The sequence below is a fragment of the Dendrobates tinctorius genome, unplaced genomic scaffold, assembly GCF_039654945.1.
Source record: "Dendrobates tinctorius isolate UK_male_01 unplaced genomic scaffold, ASM3965494v1 ptg000021l, whole genome shotgun sequence".
NCBI classification, from domain to species: Eukaryota; Metazoa; Chordata; class Amphibia; order Anura; family Dendrobatidae; genus Dendrobates; species Dendrobates tinctorius.
The window spans coordinates 13,105,409-13,125,659 of record NW_027361689.1 but is presented as its reverse complement, the minus strand read 5'-3'; the positions used below and the strand labels follow the sequence as shown (position 1 = coordinate 13,125,659).

Here is a 20,251-nt window from a genome sequence, read left to right as displayed (position 1 = left end):
AGGGGGAGGTACTGTTGTGAGTTCATTTTCCCCTTCACCATTGAGGTCTGATGAACTCCCTCTTCTGGTGAAGGAAGGTAGTGAGGCTGATTACCAAGCACCTGAGCAGAATGATGATGACTGGGTGACTGGAATTGCTGACTGGATATAAGGCAGCTGACGCCCTTCTGCCTTGTGGGTGATTTCTCTGAGGGATTCTAGGAGACCAATCTGATTCCTGCTCCTCAAAAGCTAAGTTTTCTGCTCTGCTTTTTGCATTTATGTTTTGGTTTTGTTTTGCCTTGTTTTTCTGGATTTCTGCCATTCCCTGCTGGGGTGAGCTGAATTCCTTTTTGCTCTGTCTTCAGAAAATACCTGAGTACTGATATAGTCTTTTTGAAGCCTAGCGTCTTCAGGGCTTTTTTCCCTATCAGTCTGTTGGCTGTTGTTTTGATAGGGTTTTGGCGGATTGCAGACAGCAGCTTTTCTATCCTGTCCTATTTAGTTAGCTTGGGCCCCATCATTTGCTCAGCCTATCTTTCTATCTGTGTGAGTGTTTTTTCATCTTGCTTCACAGTCATTATATGTTGGGGGCTGCCTATTGCTTTGGGGTCTGCTCTGGGGCAGTTTAGATTTCCCTTTCTGTCTTTAGGCTATTTAGTTCTCTGGCTGTGATCGAGGGGTCTAGGGCACCGTAGGAACCCCCCCACGGATACTGCTAGTTGTTGTTGATAGGTTCAGGGGTCTGCAATCCGATAGCTGCCAACTTCTCTGGTTTTCTGGACTTAGCTGGTATTTCTGTTTTTGCCTCCTACGGTGACTCATTCATAACACCTGTCTGTATAGAATCACGCACAATGGATCTACACCCGTCCACTGATGCAGAGTTAATTGGGAAGATCTGAATGCTAACGAGCACTAGATAGACACCGATAATCTCTTTAATTAGTGGAGCAAGTTATCTTGCACATACTAAAGCCCCCGTTACACACTGCGATATCGCTAGCAATATCGCTGTAAAGTCACCGATTTTGTGACGTTGCAGCGATATTGCTGCATGTGATACTTACCTCCAACTGGCTCCCCCGCTGATTATCGCTGGTCGCGCGAGAAGCTCCTGGACCATTCCTCGTCGGTCACTTCCTGCGGCGCTTCCTGTGGCGCCGACGAGCGACGCGTGGAGCCGGGCGGGAGGATGCAGGATCGCCTGGTGTGACAAGTAAGTAGCGACCCCCGTCCCCAGCGATGTCGCTAGTGAGATCTGCCTGTGTGGCAGCTCACTAGCGACCACCTAGCGATGCACCAGCGATCCTGACCGCGTCATATCGCTGGTCGGGATCGCTGGTGCATCGCTAGGTGTAACGGTACCCTAACACTTTTCATAAATGGGATATTATTGCTATTACTAAAGCACCCGTTAAAGGGGAAGTCCACGCTGATTGTATAAATTGTTTTTTTTTAAAGAATTTTTAAAGAACTTGTGGTCTAAAGGGTCATTGTATGAAATGTTATGTACCCCTCTCTAATAAACTTTGTGCATCAGTTCCTTGCATCTAGTCCATTGCCATTGTTCAGATTCCTCCTTGATTTCAATAAATTAATCCATTAAGGCTAATTTATTATTGTGAGTAGATCTTGACGTTGGCATAAAATGCACCAATTTTGTCACATCTTTGCACAAATTTGCACTTTTAGCTTTAAACATTTTATCTTTATCATTTGTATAAAGGGGATGCTGATGCTAAAACAAAAAAGGAGTTAAATGAGCTTAAAGGGAGCCTGTCACCAGAAAAAAGGCCAGTAACCTGCAGATATGGGGTTAATCTGCAGGTTAATAGCATTGCTAACTCTCTGGTGCCTTTATGTAGCTGAACGCTATGGGAAGAAAAGGGGCTTTATTCTTCCTGGCAGTATTCGGTTTCAGTCATGGGGGCGGTGATGGCACGGGTTCAGTCATTGCTATGATAATAGAGAGTGGTGGCTGAAACCGCACCCCTGACACTGACTGAGAGTCGGCTCAAATGTAGAGGGAGTGTCAGTCAGGTCCCCTTTATACTCAGAGTGATAACTGTAGCGGCGCCGCCCCTGTGACTGAAACCGAATGCTTCCGGGGAGAATAAAGTTAATTTTCTCCCCGCAGCATTCAGCTAAGTGCGGGTGTCGGGAAGGTTAGTGTCGCTATTATCCTGCAGATAAACCCCAGATCTGCAGGTTAATAGCGTTTTTTCTGGTGACCGGTTCACTTTAAATTAGTAAATTATACAATTTGCTAATTTTACTTTACATCCACAAGCTGGCCTGATTCTCAATCACAACCTCTCGTTGCGGATCCTGGCAGGTCCTGTGTCAGTGCGTTACCAAATTTGTGAGTGAAGGGGGCTGGATGACTTCTAATTATAATCACTAAGACCAAGTCAACCCTTTTCATTATCATGGTTGAAAAGTAGGCAGGCAAAAACTATTTAAATGAGCAATCAGCCTGACGCAAACCGGAAAAAGATTTGCAGAGACCAAAGGTTGTAATTAAAGATCAGTGCACATAATAGGATGGGGCCTAATTTGGCAGATGTGCCAACGTGCACCAATATTTTTGTGCAAAAAGATTGGCCTAAACGTAAGCCTTCCGATGGGTGGGTGAACTTGGAACAATCGTGTTGTAAGAACTACAACATCGACCTCATGTCCAGGCTGGTTACCACACTAAGGATTGCAATGAGTGTCTCTAGAAAGATATTCAACATTTTCTGGAGCTTTGACTTGGGAAATGTTAACGCAAAATTCCTCATTTGTACAAAATATTAAGTGTATATTTAGACTTAGCATAGCCGACAGTCTAATATGTATGGGAGCCCTGGACAGGTGACTGTTGGTGGAGAGAAGAATTCGGCATGTCTGATTTTGAACCGCAGTGCCGATCCTTTTGTTCTCCCTGAGATAAACCACCGCAAGAGGAGTTTGGCAATGGCTCTTTCATAGCGTACACAGGAGCGCTCAGCACTCTTGTGTACAGAGGAGATGACCCAGATAGCTGCCAGCTAAACGATCGGCCGCACCATTGTATGTCCAATGGCCATTTAGCGTGTATGACATGCTTAATTCTCGTGATCAGCTAATATGTCCAAGGCAATCTCAGAGCATACTCTATGGAGCAGATTTAGTATTTAATTAGATAAAAGTCTGTCTGTGTGACACCATTGAGTCTGCCACTCCGGAGCCGTTCTACATACTCTGCAAGTTGTAATGAGCACTCAAGTTTACTTGGTTATGTAAGGGCAACCTGTCATTTGGAAAATGCTATTAACTTGCAGATAAGGGGTTATTTACTCTCTGAACCTGCCTGGTGCCTGTACTGAGAGCCCCTCTGCCAGAAGGAAATTAACTTTATTCTTCCCGGCAGGCTTAGGCTTTCAGTCATAGTGGTGGGTCAGCGCAGGGTCAGTCACCGCTCCATTAATAGTGAGTTGAGCTCTAACCGCACCACCGTCACTGACTGACAGCCAGTTCTAATGATTGAAACGGAGCCAGCCCACCCCAATGACTGAAAACCAGAGCCTGCCGGGAGGAATAAAATTAATTTCCTTCTGGCAGCGAGGCTCTCAGTACGGACGCTGGGCGGGTTCAGAATGTTATTATCCTGCAGATTAACCCCCTATTTTCAGGTTATTAGCTTTTTTTACATGATAGTTTCCCTTTAATGGACGTACAAAATATTAGTAGCAGATCTGTGCAGTTTACCATCAGTTCAACAGAATGTCCTATAAATGGAAGTTAAATTGAGGCGTTATCTAATAAACATTAGGTCAAGTCCAGATCTAATGCAATATTTATGCTGAACTTTTCACAAATCTGCAGGAAATCCACGGCAAACTCTGCCTGTTTCATACGCAGTGTGGGGTACAGCACGCAAGCATCCCATAAGCAAAGCATCACAGAAGATAAGCATCCAGCAAAACGGCAGTTATACATGGCATGGAATTAACATTCATCTTCTCTCTTCACACAGGTAATCAACTGAGCCACCCTGCATGTATTTACTCCATTCACTGCTAGCAAGCAGCCTGAATGATACAACTTCCCACCTCTGCTGCCTCTATTCTCTGCTGCTATATATCCAAATGGTAATCAACTGAGCCACCCTGCATGTATTTACTCCATTCACTGCTAGCAAGCAGCCTGAATGATACAACTTCCCACCTCTGCTGCCTCTATTCTCTGCTGCTATATATCCAAATGGTACAACTCCATACTTCTGCTGCTTTACCATTTTGCTGCATATTTTAATGTGCTTGCTAAAGCTTCGGTATAATTCATTTGTTGCACTGTATGTAATACTTACTGCTTTAGATCCGTGATTGGGGCCTTTCTAGATCTTATCAGGTGGAAGGTGCTATAGCATATTGACACATCTTGATCTAGTGCCTTTGATCATCTAACCATCCCCTGGTGTGCTGGCCCCAGCTGCCAAATTATACCCAACCAGCTCCCACAATCCCTCTCTCCTGACCCTGTAGTGTAGCCTATATATGTAGTAGTTGCTAAGGGGAAGCACGCAGTGTGGGGTACAGCACGCAAGCATCCCATAAGCAAAGCATCACAGAAGATAAGCATCCAGCAAAACGGCAGTTATACATGGCAGTTAGTCAGGGCAGGAGTCAGGTAACCCACACTTTGCTCTCCCCTTTAACCATGTGCTTTATTTTTATCCTCCTGTGTTCCCTTGCCATCCACATTCACCACCCCATCCCCCCTCCATCACGACTCATACACATCAGCCCCTCTATACTTCCCTTTCCCATGTACAGCTCCCACGCACTCCTCACCTTCCTGAGAAACCTCAGCCCATCTTGCCCAAACACATCACAGAAAAAAACCACTTACAATTCCAATAACTATTTGCTCTTTATCTTCCTACTCCTACTGATTTCAGGGGACATCTCCCCCAACCCTGGTCCACCATCCCCCAACCTCAACCCCTACCCTACCTCATATCGAAACCATAATAATCTTATTAACATTACTTGCTCTCCCTCATCTACATCTTTTAATTGTGCCCTCTGGAATCCACGGTCTGCTTCCTTTCCTACACCGCTATTTTCTGAACAACTCTCTTAATCTGTTGGCCCTCACTGAAACCTGGATTCAGGATTCTGACACTGTCTCTCCTGCTGCCATTTCCTACGGTGGCTTACAATTCTCTCACTCCCCGAGACCCACAAACAGACATGGTGGTGGAGTCGGCATACTCCTGTCCCCACAATGCACTTTCCAGGTCATCCCCCCAGTTCCATCACTCTTATTCCCTTCTTTTGAGGTCCACACCATCAGGCTCTTCCGTCCCCTCTCCCTCAGGGTAGCGGTCATATACCGGCCCCCAGGCTCACCCACCCACTTCCTTGACCACTTTTCAGCCTGGCTGCCGCACTTCATGTCCTCAGAACTGCTGAGAGGAACAGAGGCCGCTATCTGCAGACCGGATATAACTACAAGAGAAATGTGCTGTCTTCCAGGTGCAAAAATTAAAGATGTGTCTGACAGGATATCAGGACTCTTCAGACCTACAGATGACTACCCATTCCTGCTACTACATGTGGGGACAAATGACACCGCAAGAAACGACCTGGAAATCATCTGCAGAGACTTTGAAGACTTAGGCAAGAAAGTGAAAGAACTGGGAGCGCAGGTGGTCTTCTCTTCCATCCTCCCAGTGGATGGCCATGGAACAAGGAGGTGGAATAAGATTCTGCAGGTGAACAACTGGCTACGTCGATGGTGCCGTCAGCAAGGATTTGGATTTCTGGATCACGGAGTGAACTACTTATACGATGGACTACTTGCTAGAGATGGGGTGCACCTTACGAAGACTGGAAAGCATGTATTTGGAAGTCGCCTTGCTACACTTGTAAGGAGAGCTTTAAACTAGAACAACATGGGAAGGGAAGCAAAAGACCAGAAAAAGCCATACACCTGACAAATGCTATTGAGAACTCTGCTATTAGAAGTGGAAAGGAAGAACAAAGACAAAAGAATCTAATTAATAAAAATATTGGAGAAAGAGAAACCAATCACAAACTAAAATGTTTCTATACTAATGCACAAAGCATGGGCAACAAACAAGGAGAATTGGAACTACTAACACAGGAACAGAAATATGATGTAATTGGAATCACTGAAACTTGGTGGGACAATACACATGATTGGAATACAAGACTAGAAGGATACAACTTATTTGCAAGAAACAGACTTGATAAACGAGGAGGGGGTGTCGCATTGTATGTTCGAAATGCGTATATCTGCACAGAGATTGAAGCTTCAGAGACTGGGAGTTCTGTGGAAACTGTTTGGGTAAGAATACAAGGACAGAACAATGGAAAGGACACCATTGTAGGCATTTACTACAGGCCGCCTGTGCAAGCCGAATATATAGATGAACTCTTTATGCATCAGATGGCCAAGTTCTCCAAAAAATATGACATAGTTGTCATGGGAGATTTCAACTATCCAGACATTTGTTGGGAATCTCTCTCAGGCAAAACTAACAGGTCAAGGAAATTCTTATCCTCTCTTGCTGACAACTTTATCTTCCAAAAGGTAAGGGAGAAAACAAGGGGAACTGCTACCTTGGATCTAATCCTTATAAACAGGGAGGAAATGGTTGAGGAGGTAAAAGTGGCTGGGACCCTAGGAGGTAGCGACCATGCTATTTTAGAATTTTGGATTACTAGAGGTGGAAGACCTGTGAAGACTCAGACGTCAAGGTTAGATTTCAGAAAGGCAGATTTTAAGGGATTCAGAAAGAGAATTGGAGGGATCCAATGGCTGGATATCCTTAAAGACAAAAATGTCCAGGAAGGATGGGAAATCTTGAAAAATGAAATTCTCAAAGCACAGTTGTTAACAATTCCGAAAAGAGGGAAGAATAGGAAGCATTTAAGGAAACCAGGATGGATGAACACAGAACTTAAGCACATGCTAAAAAGGAAGAAAAAAATGTTTATAAAATGGAAAGAGGGAGGCATATCTAAAGAAGAATATAATGCTGTCTGCAGAACCTGCAGGGCACAAATCAGATTAGCTAAAGCTGAAAATGAACTGAGGCTTGCAAGAGATGTCAAAAGCAATAATAAAGGATTTTGGGGATATGTCAAAAGTAAAAGAAAAGTCAAAGATGCTATAGGATTTTTACAGGATGAAAATGATGAAATGGTAAGACAGGATGTTGAGAAGGCTGAACTTTTAAATTCCTATTTTGCATCTGTTTTCTCTCAGAAAGGAAATGCAACATCAACTGTTATTCACTGTCCTATTAAGGGAATAGAAGAATCCAGGATATCTATAAACAGAAAGATAGTGAGGAAACACTTAGCTAACCTAAATGAATTCAAGTCTCCAGGTCCAGATGAATTACACCCCAGAGTACTGAAGGAGATAGCAGAAGAAATTTTTGAACCCCTCTCCATAATCTTTGAAAATTCTTGGAGAACAGGAGAAGTGCCAGAAGACTGGAGAAGAGCAAATGTTGTTCCTATTTTCAAAAAGGGGAAGAAGGTGGACCCAGGCAACTATAGGCCGGTGAGTCTGACTTCTATACCAGGAAAGATCTTTGAACAAATTATTAAACAACATGTATGTCAATACCTGGATAAGAATGAAGTGATTAAACAGAGTCAGCATGGGTTTCTAACTAATAAGTCATGTCAGACTAACTTAATTTCCTTCTATGACGGTATCACTGATTGGGTGGATCAAGGAAATGCTGTAGATATAGTATATCTTGACTTCAGCAAAGCATTTGACAAAGTCTCTCATACAATCCTTATTGAAAAAATGACTAAGTATGGAATGGACAAGGCAACTGTTAGGTGGATTCATAACTGGCTTAGTGATCGGACCCAAAGAGTGGTCGTAAATGGCTGTACATCCAGTTGGAAGAATGTCTCAAGTGGGGTACCACAGGGCTCTGTCCTGGGCCCTGTATTGTTCAACATCTTTATCAACGATTTAGATGAAGGAATTGAGGGTAAACTGATTAAATTTGCTGATGACACAAAGCTAGGAGGGATAGCTAATACTAGAGAAGAGAGAGAGAGGATTCAAAAAGATTTAAATAAACTGGAGAAGTGGGCAGCAACTAACAGAATGGTTTTTAACAGGGAGAAATGCAAAGTACTACATCTGGGCAATAAAAATGAAAAAAGCATATATAGAATGGGAGGAATAGGGCTAAGTGACAGCACATGTGAAAAAGACTTGGGTATACTAATAGATCACAGACTGAATATGAGTCAACAGTGTGATGCAGCAGCAAAAAAGGCAAATGCAATTCTAGGATGTATTAACAGAAGCATACAGTCTAGATCACGTGAAGTCATTATTTCCCTCTACTCCTCTTTGGTCAGACCTCATCTGGAATATTGTGTCCAGTTTTGGGCACCACATTTTAAAAAAGACATCAACAAACTGGAGCAAGTTCAGAAAAGAGCGACCAGAATGGTGACCGGTCTGCAAACCCTGTCTTATGAGGAAAGGTTGCAGGATTTGGGAATGTTTAGTTTGCAAAAGAGAAGACTGAGAGGAGACTTAATAGCTGTCTACAAATATCTAAAGGGCTGTCACATTGTAGAAGGATCAACTTTATTCTCATTTGCACAAGGAAAGACTAGAAGCAATGGGATGAAACTGAATGGGAAGAGACACAGATTAGATATTAGAAAAAACTTTTTGACAGTTAGAGTGATCAATGAGTGGAACAGGCTGCCACGAGAAGTGGTGAGTTCTCCTTCAATGGAAGTCTTCAAACAGAGGCTGGACAGACATCTGACTGGGATGATTTAGCGAATCCTGCTTTGAGCAGGGGGTTGGACCAGATGGCCCAGGAGGTCCCTTCCAACTCTACGATTCTATGATTAAGTCTAACTACCAACCCTCATCCTGGGAGACTTCAACATCCCCATTAACAGCCCTACTTCCACATCTGCATCCCAGCTTCTATCACTAACCACCTCTCTAGGCCTCTCACAGCATTCAATCTCTGAGACACATAAGGACGGTAACACCCTTGATCTGGTCTTCTGCCGGCTCTGTTCAATCTCCCACCTAAATAACTCACCGCTTCCACTCTCTGACCACAACATTCTCTCCTTCACGCTCACAAATCCTCATCCACCCCAGCACACTCCTACCTATCACACATTCAGAAATCTACAAGCCATTAACCCTCAGACACTTTCAGATTCCCTACACTCATCACTGTCCCCAATCTCCTCTCTTTCCTGTCCTAATCTGGCTGTTCATCACTACAATGACACTCTTAGAAGCACCCTTGACCAAGTAGCTCCCCTCACCCTCAGAACCTCCAAACACAGAGTAAAACAGCCCTGGCTCACATCGCAAACTCAACTTCTCCAGCGATGCTCCAGGAGTGCTGAACGCCTATGGAGAAAAACCCGCACACCAGAAGACTTCATCCACTTCAAATTTATGTTAAGAACCTATAACGCTGCCCTTCACCTCGCCAAACAGACCTACTTCACCACCCTGATCTCCTCACTAGCCAACAACCCCAAGAAACTTTTTGACACTTTTCACTCCCTCCTCAGGCCTAAAGCACAAGCCCCTATCACAGACATTTGTGCTGATGACCTGGCCTCCCACTTTACAGAAAAAATAGATAATATCCGTCAAGAAATCTGCTCCCAACCACCAAGTGCTGTGACTCCCATCCCTTCCTGCATCTCCCCTGGCTCACTTTCCACATTTGATCCCATCACAGAAGAAGAAGTCTCCAGACTCCTCTCTTCTTCTCGTCCGACTACATGCACTACCGACCCCATGCCCTCACATCTCCTCCAGTCTCTCTCTCCAGTCGTCACAGCCCACCTAACTACAATCTTTAATCTCTCCCTCTCCTCGGGCATTTTCCCATCCTCCTTCAAACACGCCATTGTTACTCCATTACTAAAGAAACCTGCTCTCGACCCATCCTGCACAAACAACTACAGACCAGTCTCCAATCTCCCCTTCATCTCTAAACTTTTGGAACGCCTAGTTTACTCCCGCCTTACCCGTTACCTCTCCTCTCACAACCTTCTAGACCCTTCACAGTCTGGCTTCCGCCCCTTACATTCGACTGAAACTGCACTCATCAAAGTGACCAATGACCTTCTGACAGCAAAACGTAACGGTGACCACTCTCTGCTCATTCTTCTTGACCTATCTGCAGCTTTCGATACTGTTGACCACCATCTCCTACTCTCTAGGCTCCAATCACTAGGCATTAAGGACACTGCTCTCTCCTGGTTCTCTTCCTATCTCTCTGACCGCTCCTTCAGTGTTTTGTTCTCTGGCTCCACGTCATCTCCTCTTCCTCTTGCTGTTGGGGTACCTCAGGGCTCAGTCCTTGGTCCCCTTCTTTTCTCTCTCTACACAGCCCCAATTGGACAGACCATCAGCAGATTTGGCTTTCAGTACCATCTTTATGCTGATGACACACAACTATTATTATTATTATTATTATTATTTATTGTTATAGCGCCATTTATTCCATGGCGCTTTACATGTGGGGGGGGTATACATAAAAACAAGTACAATAATCTTAAACAATACAAGTCATAACTGGTACAGGAGGAGAGAGGACCCTGCCCGCGAGGGCTCACAATCTTCAAGCATACACATCTTCCCCCGACCTCACCCCCGCTGTACTACAGAACGCCAGTGACTGTCTGTCCGCAGTCTCCAACATCATGTCCACTCTCTATCTGAAACTCAACCTCTCTAAAACTGAACTTCTTCTGCTCCCACCATCTACTAACCTCCCTAAATCTGACATTTCCCTCTCCGTGGATGGTACTACAATAACACCCCGGCAGCAGGCACGCTGTCTGGGTGTTTTGTTTGACACCAATCTCTCCTTCACATCCCATATACAATCTCTTGCCCGCTCTTGCCGCTTACACCTAAAGAACATCTCTAGAATCCGCCCTTTTCTCACTATGGAAACAACAAAAACCCTCACTGTTGCATTGATCCACTCCCGCCTGGATTACTGCAATGCTCTATTAATTGGCCTCCCCGTCACTCGACTATCCCCCCTCCAGTCCATACTTAATGCAGCGGCCAGGATCGTCCATCTGGCTAATCGGTACTCGGACGCATCCGCTCTTCGCCAGTCCTTACATTGGCTGCCCATTCATTATAGGATCCAATTCAAAGTACTTGTTCTCACCCACAAAGCTCTCCACAGTGCAGCACCCCCTTACATTTCTTCCCTCATTTCTGTCTATCGGCCTAGCCGATCGCTGCGCTCAGCAAACGACTTTCGACTAACCTCTGCACTAATCCGTACCTCCCACTCCCGACTCCAAGACTTCTCCCGTGCCGCTCCTATCCTCTGGAATGCTCTACCCCAAGAAATCAGGACTATCCACAATTTGCACAGTTTTAGGCGCTCCCTCAAAACACACTTGTTCAGAGAGGCCTATCGCGTTCATTGATCAAAGTAATTCTCTGTGTAAGTGTGCTTGTGTAGCCCATTCACTATCTCCATCCATCCTTCACTCCCTCAAGATGGCTGGACCTTCATTGTAAATACACAATTGTAAATACACACCTGTACTTTGTATCTCCCTCACCTCATTGTAGATTGTAAGCTCTCACGAGCAGGGTCATCTCATTTCGTCTTATTTTGCTTCAATTATTGTATTGTTAACGTTGTTACTTATGACTTGTGTTTTGAAACTGTTAAACTGTAAAGCGCTGCGGAATATGTTGGCGCTATATAAATAAAGATTATTATTATTATTATTATTATTATTATATGTGCATTTTGCCATTGACTGACCACTAATTTCACAATATTTATACATTGATGGGGTGAAATCTATGGTAAAAAAAAGTATTGCATCTCCACAACAAAAAGATCCATCCATCCATGTTGGATCCGCAAATCAAACCAAAGTACGACTTTGGTTAAAAAAGAAAGAATCTGGAAAAAAAACAGATGTTAATAACCCATACAATACAATGTGCCAGTGTAAATACTTGCATAACACATCTGATAAAGACCTAGTGGTCAGCTAAATAAAACTCATCTGCTCTTCTTCCATCCCAGAGAAGTCCAATAATAGATGTCACTCGCCCAGGAAAGTGCAAACAGCTATATAATAATTCCAATAAGACGTGGCCCGTACGTGATCCCGCATGATTATTATTTTGTGAGCAGGTAAGTTTTTGTTTGTCCATTTTTCCAATATCCTGGTATTAGATTTAATCTTTGTCTACCTTTGGCAGGTTCTTTTTAGCACCATTTTCTCTGCCTTTTATATTATTCCCTTTTCTGTTTGTTAGATAACATAAAATCCAATACTGGGGTACATGTTTTTATATATTGTATACACGCAATTACTTTTAAAGGATTTATGCATTTTAGAAATCACCTTTGGATATACAGAAAGGAGTAGTTCCGATCTTCCCTATCGCTTTTATATATGATGAGGACAACCCATTGATTGATTTGTGTAATACCTCACTTCTCCTGTGGTGGCGCCAGCTGCCAGATTCTATCACAGATTACAAGCTTACTGCTGTTTTTTGTTGCCTGTTCTGTTTCTGTTGTTACATGCAATCTTCTTTTCCTGTTGAAACAAAGACAGAATTGTGGATGCACACAGGAATTTAATCATGTTTTTTTTATAATTTTCTATAATTGATATTTCCAAGACAGCCCTGTATTGTTCTGTATCGTGTTCATGCATGTATAGCTTTTGATTTGCTGTGATTATTTTTAAGCTACAGAGCAAATGATAAAATGCATTTTGTAAGTTTACAGGTTGTTCTTGCTGCAGATCACATCTTCTATTGCACTTCCAGCCAACCACTGCTTTTCAAAGCATAGACATATGATGTCACCTAAAATGATACTGAAGAAATCATTCATACCTTATAGCATCCGCCAGCCATATATAATATATATATATACCTTTCTTTTTATACATTATGGTTCATTTAAATGAATAGTTGAGAACTGTGAAGACTTTTTGTTGTTTACAGATTTGACCAAAATGAGCATGAATTATCGTAATTAATAGTGCTTGGACCTAATGACTGTTTTTCTTTCTCTCCTTCTTCCAAGAATTGTAGCTTTTTCACTTTTCTGGCATTAAACCCATATGAAAGCTTGTTGTTATAAGAGGAGTTGTAGTTTTGAATTGTTTTTAATAACACAAGTCATTATAGTTATATGTCTACATATTAGCAGCTGTAGAGACTAGTGAGAAAAGGAGGGCGTGTTCTTATCTCCCCTGTCTGATACTGCCTGCGTATGATTGGTCAACGTCATACAGGGGAAGAAGTAGTAGTTGAGAACTGTGAAAACTTTTGTTAACTACAGATACAACGAAAGTGAGCATGACTTATCATAACTCATTGCATGGACCTGATGACTGGATTCACCTTGTAGAAAAGTGTAACAAGCAGTGAAATATAGAGTTCACCACATGTTTTTTACAAGTGTGAAACAATTTATTGATACTACCAGTATATCACATTAATGTGTATGGCAGGGGCAGACATATTAGTGGTTCAACAAGTGCAGCTACACAGGGGTCCCAGAGATAAGGGGGCATACTTGCACCTTAAAATCAGCAAGCTGCTTCTGTCACAGGCACATAAAGGAATGCATTATGATGAGCTATTGGACTGCAAAAGGTTCCCATGCTGTTCTTGCACAGCGGACCTCTTCTGTCTGCCCCTTGTGTATTGGTAGTTATAGAAGATCTTCAGGAGACAGATTATGACGTTTCTCTTTTTCTAAGTGTTGCTAAAAAATGAAAATGGCAATAATTCACATACAGTATACAATAATATATACTGAACCATACATTTAGATATATAGAGAATGCACAAGGAATGTGCAGTGAAATCTTTTTTTACCCCATATTTTTATGCCATGTCACAACAGTTATTTAAATGATAGGTATAACCTTTTCTTTAACCTTTTCTTGCCTCAGCCAATTTTCATTTTTGTACATTGTCATGCGCCCTCGGTCACATGCACGCCAGCGTCAGCTGCTGGTATCTGATTGGCTAGTAGCCTGTATTGCTGCCCATGGACCTGATGGATATGTGCGATTCAATACACTTCAGCTGAATGTACAACTGAGGATACTCATCCAGTTGAAGTTTCTACTGGCGTCAGCGGGCACATGACCGGCCGTGCCCGGTCACAGTAGCGACCGTAGTTGTTAACTTACTGACAGTAGCTGTAGAGACCAATGAGTAGAGCATGTTCTTTTCTCCCCTGAATGTTGCTGCCTTTTTTAGATTGGTCAACATTATACAAGAGAAGAAGTACACACCCCCAGAAAAATCTCTGGTGATATCAAGTTGAACTATAACATAAATTATAACCTAAACTTTACACTTTAATATTTTGGTGAAAGTCCTATTTTAAGGTGTCAATTATAGAGCCCACACCACATTCAATCTTTAATGGGTTGTGGATTATGGAGTATTTACAGTATACACAACTTTTGAGTATGTGCCTACTACTGCTACCACCATGTTGCTCGCAGCCGTTACCGCCAAGCTCTAGCTGTGCCCCGCTTCTGTCATACCTTCCCCCCTCCCTTCGCCTCTCCCTCCTTGAAAAAGAGCTGGAGCCACTATGAGGAGGAGGCCGCCGCAGAGTCACTACAGCTGGGAGAGGCCCCGCCGCCTGAACCATGTCCACCAAGGACGGTAAACACTCCACCACCGAGCGGGTGGTTAAATCTGTCCGTTTTCCTCCAACACACTGATTAATATCCGAAGACGTATTTGATATCAATGGAAAACCTAGAGTGGATGTTTTGAAGAACCACTTAATAAAAGAAGGTCGGGTAGATGAAGAAATTGCACTTCGGATCATCAATGAGGGTGCTGCAATTTTACGGAGAGAAAAGACGATGGTAGAAGTTGAAGCACCTATAACAGTTTGCGATGATATTCATGGGCAGTTTTTTGACTTGATGAAGTTATTTGAAGTAGGAGGTTTGCCAGCGAATACAAGATACCTCTTCTTGGGCGACTACGTAGACAGAGGGTATTTTAGTATAGAGTGCGTGTTATATCTATGGGTCCTGAAGATTCTGTATCCCAATACGCTCTTTCTTTTAAGAGGCAATCATGAATGCAGGCACCTTACAGAATATTTCACTTTTAAACAAGAATGTAAAATAAAATATTCAGAAAGAGTTTATGAAGCCTGTATGGAAGCATTTGATTGTCTTCCCTTAGGCTACTTTCACACATCAGTTTTTTGCCGTCAGGCAGGATCCGGCTATTTTTAGAAAAACCGGATCCGGCATAAATTTTGGAGAACTGTAGAAACGGATCCGTTTTTTTGCTGGATCCGTCTAGCAGGTTATATCTGTTTCCTGGGGGCTGGCCAATTGGATCTGAGCATGCGCAGACTTAAAAAAACGGATCCGTTGGCTGGATCCGTCTTTTTCTGGATCCGGCGCATTCCGGCGCCCATAGACTTTCATTGTAGCAAAAAGCTGGAAGCGCCGGATCCGGTGCTTCCGGCTTTTTTGCCGGAGGCAAAAAACGTTACAGTAGCCGTTTTTTCCAGACGCCGGAATGAGACAAGTAGCCGGATCCGGCAAAAAACGGATGAAACGCAATGCCATCCGGCGCTATCCGGCGCTAATGCAAGTCAATGGGGAAAAACTGGATCCGGCATTGCATTTTGCCGGATCCGGTTTTGCAAAAAAAAGCCGGATCGCGCCTGACGGCAAAAAACTGATGTGTGAAAGAGGCCTTAGCTGCACTTTTAAACCAACAATTTCTTTGTGTCCATGGGGGACTATCTCCAGAAATACACACGTTAGATGACATTAAAAGATTAGACAGGTTCAAGGAACCTCCAGCGTTTGGCCCCATGTGTGACTTGTTGTGGTCAGACCCTTCCGAAGATTTTGGTAACGAGAAGTCGCAAGAACACTTCAGTCATAACACAGTCAGAGGATGCTCTAACTTCTATAGTTACCCAGCTGTTTACTACTAATAATAATAATAATTATGGCCATCTACGGAGTTGTCCTGAGTTGGAATATGGTAGCTATAGTAATCTATTGAGCTCTGCCTGTCCTCTGATTTTATGTGAAGCAACAAAAAAAGCGGTCTGTAGGAGCGCTAAAGGAGAGACAGAAACCAGAAAAAAGGGTATTAAACTCAGCTTTTATCCTTCCTCCAATACCCACAACGCGTTTCTACGGTCACAGCCGTTTTCCTCAGGCTTCATTCCACCTGAGGAAGACGGCTATGACCGTAGAAACACGTTGTGGGTATTGGAGGAAGAATAAAAGCTGAGTTTTATACCCTTTTTTTCTGGTTTCTGCCTCTCCTTTAGCGCTCCTATAGATCGCTTTTTTTGTTGCTTCACATTGAATTTTCCTCTCTGAGGATCAGCGGCAGGAGCAACTTGGAGGGCAGCTGTTTGTGGGAGAACCTGCGTTTGCTGGGCGGTGCTGGGAAGCTTCGGGACCCTTGGTGTTCACTCATGGCTGGGATCGGTCTCAACATGAAGTCCGGAAGCCGGTGAGAGATGGACTGACCAGGAGAGCGGAGGTTGTTGACAGCCACGTGCAGTGCCCTTCAGGGTTGCGAGGACACGCTCCCCAACTACCATTCACGTTCACACCGTGGTTGTGCAAGGGTGGCACAACCCTGTAAGGTGAGCACCCTGTCGATTCAGTTAGGGAATTTAATTTTAACACAGGTACACTCATTGCGCCTCTCTTTGCATTTTATTTTTCATGTCCTCTGATTTTAATCAGAAATTGACAAAAACATTTCTTTCCTCCATAAGGGTACCGTTACACCTAGCGATGCACCAGCGATCCCGACTAGCGATATGACGCGGTCAGGATCGCTGGTGCATCACTAGGTGGTCGCTAGTGAGCTGCCACACAGGCAGATCTCACCAGCGACATCGCAGGGGTCGGGGATCGCTACTTACCTGTCAGACACGGCGATCCTGCGTCCTCCCACCCGGCTCCACGCGCCGCTCGTCGGCGCCACAGGAAGCTCCGCAGGAAGTGACAGACGAGGAATGGTCCAGGAGCTTCTCGCGCGACCAACGATGAGCAGCGGGGGAGCCAGTCGGAGGTAAGTATCACATTCAGCGATATCGCTAGCAATATCGCTGCAACGTCACAAAATCGGTGACTTTACAGAGATATTGCTAGCGATATCGCAGTGTGTAACGGGGGCTTTAGACACTCAGAGAAAAGAGGGAGACACAAAAGCACAAATAGGGTCTTATAAAATGTTACATAGAGTTGCCCACCAAGAGAAGTACGGTACTCACCTGGTGAGAGTGAAGGAAAGACATATATTAATGGCGGCTGCTGCAGATCCACAGGTCAGTGCAGGACCTGGTTGAAGCATACACAAGTATTTGTGGTTTGTCCTGATGAAGGGGTCACCTGAACCCTGAAACGCATAGAATAAACCACGTTGAAACCTCTACAATATTTGGAATTCTTCTTGCGGCAGCGCGGGGATGATCCTTCCTTCCTACCTAATTGTATACTCAATTAGACACTATAAGGCTGCGTGCACACGATGCAGATTTGCAGCGGATCCGCAGCGGATTTTACCGCGCAGAAACGTTGCATATCCGCATTGTGATGTACAGTAGCCTTAAAATCAATGAAAAAAAAACCCGCTGTGCAGACGCTGTGGATTTTTCCGCCCGGTTTTCCTGTGGTACAAAATCCGCAGCATGTTACTTCTTTTGTGCGGTTTTCCACCTCCCCTGTTTCCAAATCCGCAGGGGGGAATCCGCAGTGGAAAACCGCACACAAAAACTGCAAGAAAACCGCAGGAAAAATGGAAGAAATCCGCAGGAAAAATGCAGGTCATTTGACCTGCGGATTTCTTCCATTCTGCGCGGAAAAATCCGCAGAGCTAAAAAGTCCGTCTGCACTCAGCCTTATACATATTTCATTTAAAAGCATTGTATCTTTGGGAGAATATTTTTATAATATTGAGCAGTATGGGAGCACCATGCAGTGGCTTATACACTATTTTATCCACTTTGCTGGTACTGTAATGAGCAGCCTATTTTTGATTTTTTTACACGCTTATCCAAGGAGGAAATATCGCAGCATATTAATGGTCAAACTTTTCCTAAAACTCTCTCTATTTTTGATAAATGAATAATGGGATCATTTTCATGATAGGTAACTGTTGGCAGATTTTACCTTTTTGATCTTTTCCAAAATTCTGAGAAACAACTATATAAGATCTACAAGATCTGAAAGCTGATAATGGTCAAAAAGTTGCTTTCCTTGCAAGTCCCTATAATTATTATATATTTCTATAGATCTCTATCTAACCTGTGATGAGAAAACCACAGGATGAGGAAGCATTCATACAAACTGCTTGCGCCTACTTGGTGGTTTGACCTTTTACGGGTGCTGTCCTCTTTAACACTGTCATACACTGAATGTCCGGGATATGCTATATCTATTAGATCTAGGTCACCATAGAAAGGAAGATGACTATATGTATATAGCAATGCAGCACGTTGTATATGCCAAATTAGCGCACTGACACAACAGAAGTTTCCAAGAGCAGTCAAATATCTCCTGTTTATAGCATCTAAATATCTCTCAGCATGGTTGAGAGCGGAGAAGTCAAACTCAACTTCACAGTGGGCCAAAGTTAAAAGCTTTCACAAAGTCAATCTTGATATATATTAAAAAAAAATCAAAAAATATAAAAAAAAATTTTCATCAAATATAAAGATGAGCTTTTTCATATGGATGCAAACTTAAAGGGGTTGTCCCACGAACAAAGTACATTTTAATTAATAGATCTTAGCACATTGGAATAATATGTTATGTAAGAGCAGTAAAAAGATGTGGCCCAATGGATTATTTAAATATGTAGTAACAAAATATTGAATTATACACATCAGACACAGGGGAAGAATGATGGTGGAGGGACCATCAGCTGACGCACCCTCCTCCGCCATTGCTTTCAACTGTATCGGCATCCTGGATGCCAATACAGTTTAAAGTGCGATACCTGGCATTGCGGGCCAACTATACTCACCCTGAGGGCCAGATTTGGCCATGTGCAGTTTAGAGGCTATATGGTATTCATTAACTACTCAAATGACCCATCAGAAATATTAACAAGAAGTAGCAACGTTTTGTGATGAAAATCAGGCTTTATTTTTGAAGAATACCGTATATTATTTTAAAATGACTAGAAAATCACTTTTTTACTTTAAACTATATTTTACTTTTTTTTTTTTTTGCAATTTTTTATCGTACTCTCTATATGAAATCTTGTAATTTTCACACTGGCCACTAGGCCTAATACTATACTCACTCTTCCTATTCTGTACAAGAGACTTTTCAGCAGTCTCAGCTTCACAGACACAGGATCCACCATTGACAATAGGGGATATCACAGCTCACCTCCTCATCCCTTCACATTGACCTTCACCCAGATTAGAGTATGCCCAGTTTATTCTTCAATACAAATAAGAACTGGAAGTAGGAGTCTAATTTTTGGCCTAGTGGCCAGTGTGAAAATGGCAAGATTTTATTTTTTTTTTAAACACAGTGATGTAAAAAACAAATGTTAAGAGATTAAAAAGAAAACATATAAATTAAAAATGTTATTTCACATTATGCTAGACCAGGGACATGTTTGCTGTCACCTCTCTCAACTTGTTGCAGTGAGTCCTGTTTGACATATCCATGTGTGGGATACTGCTTGATGAAGGAATGAGAATATGAGGATTAGTGATGATAAAAACACAGAAGATAATTTATGAACTGGCATGCCTTAAAAATGTGTCTTTAGTCCACGCTTAATTGTCTGGACTTTGGGAATTATGGTGATTGTCTCTGGTAGCTCATTCCAGAGAACTGGTGCAGCATAAGAAAAGTCATGGAGACCGGAGTTGGGGGTTGGAATTATGGAGGAGGTTCATTCTAGATCGTCGGCAGGTCGTAGAGCTTAGGTAGGGTGGTGGATGGATGAGGAAGATGTAGGGCGGTGGAGTGCCGTAGATAACTTAGTAAGTGAGCAGTTAAGTTTCTATTCTCTGGTAGCTGGAGAACCAGTGCATAGGTGGGGCTTTCAGAGCATCAGTTGGACAAAAACGTGGGTCTATCTTATGTATTAAGGATAGATTTGAGAGTGGAAAGTTTAATGAGGAAAAGTTAGTAGGGAATTGCAGTGATCAAGGCGAGAGTAAATCGGAGCAACA

At 43.1% G+C, this 20,251-nt stretch overlaps 1 pseudogene; it reads left to right on the top strand.

The window, feature by feature from the left end:
* The first annotated feature begins 14,624 nt into the window (after positions 1-14,624).
* On the top strand, positions 14,625-16,021 carry LOC141083749 (serine/threonine-protein phosphatase 2B catalytic subunit beta isoform pseudogene; annotated as a pseudogene).
* Positions 16,022-20,251: the final 4,230 nt, after the last annotated feature.